We start from the raw sequence: 5,663 nt of genomic DNA on the forward strand, positions 1-5,663 counted from the left end.
GTGAATTATGGTGTGAAGATCCTGTTGGGGTGCCTCTCTCTCTTTCTCTCTCATGGAAGAAATAAGTAAACTTAAAAAATAAAAAAAAGCCTGAACCAGCTGGTGATGTGGTGATTAAGGTATCTGGATCCCACATGGCTGACTACACAGTTTAAGTCCCAGATCCTTGGCTTGAAAAACACGCTGGGGCATGGGCATATGCACATGCCTGCTCAAAATCGCAAAAGAAAAATGGAGGAGAAGGGATTGAAGCATGACCATCCCCCTGGGAGGTGCCTTCATACTTTCTCTTTCTTTTTCTCAACTTTTGGTGAGCATACACACCCCATAGCAAATTAAATCATAATAATAATATTTATTTTTAAAATGGCTCACTATCATTTAAATCCTAGCCCCCATGGCTTGAGAAACATTCCAGGTGTGTGCGTGTGCCTGCCTTAAATCCTGACAGGACAGAGAAATGAAGAAGATATTGTGGCATAACTAGGGCCTATTGGGGGTGCTCCTCTCTCTCTCTCTCTCTCTCTCTCTCTCTCTCTTATTCTCTTTGTCAAGTGCATGTACCCTCTAGTAATTAAAAAAAAAACATACTCTGCATACAATGAAGAGTGACTTTGATAATGAATGCTGCTCAAACCTGAGAAAAGCCAGTAACAAAAGTATTCAATAGTGGAAACGGTAAGACTAATCAAGCAAAAAGATTACTACGTGCCTCCCATTATGATAAACACATTTCATTTGATGCTCATGGTAATGCACAGCACCATGTGGACAGTATTTCTATTGCACAGATGAGGAAACTGAGGATTTAAGGAATGAGCTGCTTTCCCAAAGTCATGCAAATGATAAGTGCAGACACAGGAGCTGAATCCCAGAAGTCTGACTGCAGAGCCTGCCCTATGGAAGGGCAGGGATGATACCCACTAAAACCCCCTCTGTGGACTGGAGCATGAAGGCTTCGTAGTGAGCATGGCGCTCTTAAAGACCATCTGGAAAATTTCCCTTGTGTTAGTTTCTCATTAAACAACCTTTGGATTTGACTTCACTTGCAGCCCACATCCAAGGACAGACAGCCATGCTCTGCCAACATGACAGCTGTGGTTTTCATTAGTAAGTTAACAAACTGGCTGCCTAGGTCCACAATCAAATCTGTTAAGGTGAGCCCACCCTAGAGCTGATGCCCACCATGTGCCAACTTAATTGAGATTCTGAGTTGCAAAGACAACCCCTGGCGATGACCTGGGTGCCAAGGAAATCCCTCTTGGCAGACTTGGCCAGCCAGCCCCAGTGACAGCCTGGTTCTTTCAAGCTGCATGGTCAGACTGTGGAGGTCATCTGGACAAAGAAGGGAGCGACAGTGCCAGGTTCCAGTGTGCGTTCCAAGTTCCACATTCTGCGTTCAGACTCCTGACACCACAGTGAAGCAGGCCCTTGGCAGGAAACTGGTAAGGGTTCATCAAGTATATATTTCCCTCCACACGCATAATCCAGGGCTTCCAGATCTTGCGTTCTCTCTGCTTTCATTGACAGTGGCTCCCAAAGTTAGTGACCCACAGAGTTACTCAGAAAACCTTTTTTTCTTTTTTCATTTTTTCTTTTAAAGCCATTTAATTTACTTATTTAGGAGCAGAGAATGTTTGGCTTTATTATAAAAATGCTGTTTTAAACAAGTAAATTACAAAATACTGGGGAGCAGGTGAGCTAAATAATTTTCTTTTTAACTTTCAATGGTTATTTGTAGGGTTGAACTGGAGGGCTTGGCCTTGTCACAAACACTGGGTTGCTTTTCCATCAAGCTCAGTGAGTGATACATCTCTCTGTTTTCTTTTTCTTTCCTTTTTTTTAAAAGATGGGTTTTTGCTATAAGGTGCACATTGTGCTTGCCAGAGAGACAGAGAGAGAAAGTGAGAAATCACCTCCCGGGGGAATCACGCCACAGTCCATTTTCTTCTGCACTCCTCTCAGGATTTGGGGCACTCACTCACATGTGCCTAGCATGAGTTTTAAGCCCTTGGGTTTGGGACTTGAACCACAGTCAGCCATGTGGGAATCCAGTGTCTTAACCAACCACCTTCTGGCCTGAATGGTATATCTTTCTAGGACAGCATTCTTTCATGTGTGTGTGTATGTGTGAAAAACACATAACATGAAATGTATCCTCTTAACCATTTTTTTTTTTTTTTTGCTATAGGGCACATGCCCTCGCCAGAAAGACAGAGAGAGACAGAGAGACAGAAAGTGAGAAATCACCCCCCAGGGAGGATGGCCATGCCGCAATCCCTTTTCCTCCATTCTCCTCTTGGGATCTTGGGCATGCATGCACATGCGCCCAGTGTGTCGACTACATGGGAATCCAGCGACATAGCCATCATGCCAACTGCTGTCCCCTCTTAACCAGTTTTTAAGTGTACAGTATTGTTAACTCTACACACCTATTTGTACGGCTGTCCTCTAGAATGTCTTATCTTACATGACCAAAACTCTATACTCATTGAATAGCAACTCCCCATGTCCCCTTCCTCTAGCTCCTGGCAATCAGCATTCTTATTTTCTACTTCTACTTTAGACACTTTAAATAAGTAGAGTCCTATTTGTCCTTCCATGGCTAATTTATTTCACTTAGCATAATGTCCTCGAGTTCATCCATATTGTATATGTGAATACCTTTGTTTTAAGACTGAGTAATATTCTAAGACTGAGTAATATTCCATTTTATGTATGTATCACATTTCCTTTATCCAACCATCAGTGGACATTTAGGTTTTTTTTTTTTTTTGAACAAGAGAGAGAGACAGAGAAAGCAAAAGAAAGACAGACAAACATACCAGAGTTTTAATGTCATAATCCACCCCCGGCCTCAGCGACTTTGGATCAAGGCCCCATGCATGCCTGGCAATGCTAAGGTGGGGAGTATCTCTGGATGCAAACTCAGAACCTTCCCATGTGGGTCAGCCTCGCAGAACCTCATGTTTTACTACTGCTCTACTGTCCAGGCTCATTTAAGTTTGATGAAAAAACTTAAAGGAGGGCCAGATAACACTGTAATAAATGTGGCTGTGCAAATATCTCTTTGAGATCCTGTTTTCAGTTATTTCAGGTAGATACCCAGAAGTGAAATTGCTGGATCATACCTGCAGTTTTATTTTGAAATTTTTGACGAAGCTTTATACCATGTTTCATAGTGGCCACACAATTCTATATTCCTACCAGTAGTACACAAGGGTTCCAGCTTCTTCACTCTATTGCCAACACTTATTTTCTCTTTTCTTTAATCTTCCTCTTCCTTTCATTCTTTTATTAAAATTTCTTTAATTATTTAATTTTACTTATTCATTTATTTTAATTTGACTAGAGAGAGACACATGGACACACACACACACACACACAGAGAGAGAGAGAGAGAGAGAGAGAGAAAGTGAGAAAGCAAGCCACCAGGTCCAGAACTCGAACCGTGGTTGACCATGTAAGAATGTCCAGCACCTTAACCACCATGCCACCTGCTGGTCCCCCCCCCCTCATTCTTTCATTTTTTATATTGTAAGAAGACACATATGCTCTCCAGAGAGAGAAGAAAAAAAATTTAAAAAACACCCCTCAATGGGGTGTAGTCACTTCACAATCCTTTTTTCTTCATTTCTCCATCCCATCAGGATTTAAGGTGCACATGCACACATGTCTGGCCTGTTTTTCAAGCTGCCAGGGTGGGAATTTGAACCACAGTTGGAAGTACGTGATCTGGCTCCCTATGAGTGGTCTTAGGGACAGCAGTGGTGTGGTGTTCTAGGAGCTGGACTCCCACATGGCCAACTGTGGTTTGAGTCCTGGCTTGCTTTCTCACTTTCTTCTCACTTTCTCTCTCTGTGTGTATTTAATAGAAATATTAAAATAACAATAATGTAGTTAAATAAAATAATTCTTTTAAAAAAATAAAATAATGAGTCTTAACTGCTGCTCTATGGGGCAAACTCTCCTTTTTTTCCATTCATTCTTTCTCTCTCTCTCTCTCTCTTTTTTTTTTTTTTTAATAATGGTCATCCTAATAGGTGTGAATGGATATCTCCTTGTGGTTTTAATATGCGTTTCCCTAATGATTAGGGATGTTAAGTTTTTTTTTGTTTGTTTGTTTGTTTAAATTTAACAGAGTAGGTACACTTGCCAGAGACAGACACAGAGACAGAAAGAGAGGGAAGGTGAGAAAGCACTCCCCAGGAGGATGGTCACATCACAGACCCTTCTCATTTTTCTCTCAGGGTTTTGGGCATGTATGCACATGCAACGGCATGTTTCTCAAGCCAGCAGGTCTGGGATTTGAATGCGCAGTTGGCTGTGTGGGATTCAGCAGCCTTAACCATCATGCCACAAGTATTTTTTAGTATACCTATTGGCCCACATGTTTTCTTTGGGGAAATATCTGCTCATGTCTTTTGCTCATTTTCAAGTCAGGTTATTTGGTTTTTGCTTTATTTTATTTTGCTATTGAGTTGTAGAAGCCTCCTATAAATTTTAGAGCTTAACCTCACCAGATGTATGGTTTGCAAATGTCTTTCCCATTTTATATATTGTCTTTTCACTTCATTTTACTGTATAGCAGCTTTTAATTTGATGTAATCCCATTTACTTATGGTGTTGTATCCAAGAAATCATTGCCAAAAACAGTATTATAAAGCTTTTTCCTTATGTTGTATTCTAGGAATTTTATAGTTTCAGGTCTAATGTTTAAGTCTTTAATTAATTGAATTAATTTTGTGTATGTGTAAGGGTCCAATTTCATTCTTTTGTATATGGATATGCAGGTTTCCCAACACCATTTTTTGAAGAAACTATTTTTTCCTCAGTGTGTAGTCTTAGCACTGTTGTTGAAGATAATGTGATCGTAATTGTGCGGGCTTATTTCTGGGGTTTTCATTCTATTCTATCAGTTTCTATTTTTTTTTTTTGAGAGGTTTTTGCTATAGGGCGCATGCGCTCGCCAGACAGAGAGAGACAGAGAGATAGAAAGCGAGAAATCACCCCCCAGGGGGTATGGTCACCCTGCAATCCCTTCTCCTCCATTCTCCCCTCGGGATCTTGGGTATGCACACATGCGCTCGGAGTGAGTTTTAAGCCACCGCGGTCGACTACATGGGAGTCCAGCGACATAGCCATTACGCTAACTGCTGGTCCCTTATTCTATCAGTTTCTATGTCTATACTTACACCAATACTATACTGTTTTGATTATTTTAGCATTGTAATATGTTTTAAAGTAAAAAAGTATAAGACCTTTAGTTTTATTATTTTTTCTCAAGGCTGTTGTAGCTATTTGAAGTCCTTTGTGATTCCATATGGATTTTAGGATTCCCCCCCCCATTTCTGCAAAAAATACCATTGGGATTTTCTTAAACGATTGTATTACATTTGTAGATTATTTTGGTTAGCATGGATATTTAAATAATAGTAAGTCTTCCAATTGATAAACATGATGAAATGTCTTTCCATTTACTTCTGCCTTTATTTCAGTAATGTATTACAGACTTAATGTGCAAGTCTTTTATATCTTTGTTTAATTTATTCCTAAGTATTTTATTCTGTTTTATACTATTGTAAATAGTATTATATTCTTAGTCTTTCGTTGTCAGTGCATAGAAGCATAACTGATTTTCATTTATTGATTATATATCCTGC

General features: G+C 40.0%; 1 protein-coding gene across 2 annotated transcripts in view; it reads left to right on the forward strand.

Annotated features, from left to right (window-relative positions):
* Positions 1–1,399: 1,399 nt before the first annotated feature.
* ATP6V1E2 (ATPase H+ transporting V1 subunit E2) overlaps positions 1,400–5,663 on the forward strand; it is a 9,758-nt gene continuing 5,494 nt past the window's right edge. Inside the window, exon 1 of one of the 2 annotated variants that reach the window (XM_006159893.1) lies at positions 1,400–1,445. The gene's annotated coding sequence lies outside the window, so the exon portion shown is untranslated. Of the gene's footprint in view, positions 1,446–1,544; positions 1,697–5,663 lie in introns of those variants that run through there. The other variant, XM_006159894.3, reaches the window with a different exon arrangement.

Source organism: Tupaia chinensis, unplaced genomic scaffold, assembly GCF_000334495.1.
Source record: "Tupaia chinensis unplaced genomic scaffold, TupChi_1.0 Scaffold000661_1, whole genome shotgun sequence".
NCBI classification, from domain to species: Eukaryota; Metazoa; Chordata; class Mammalia; order Scandentia; family Tupaiidae; genus Tupaia; species Tupaia belangeri.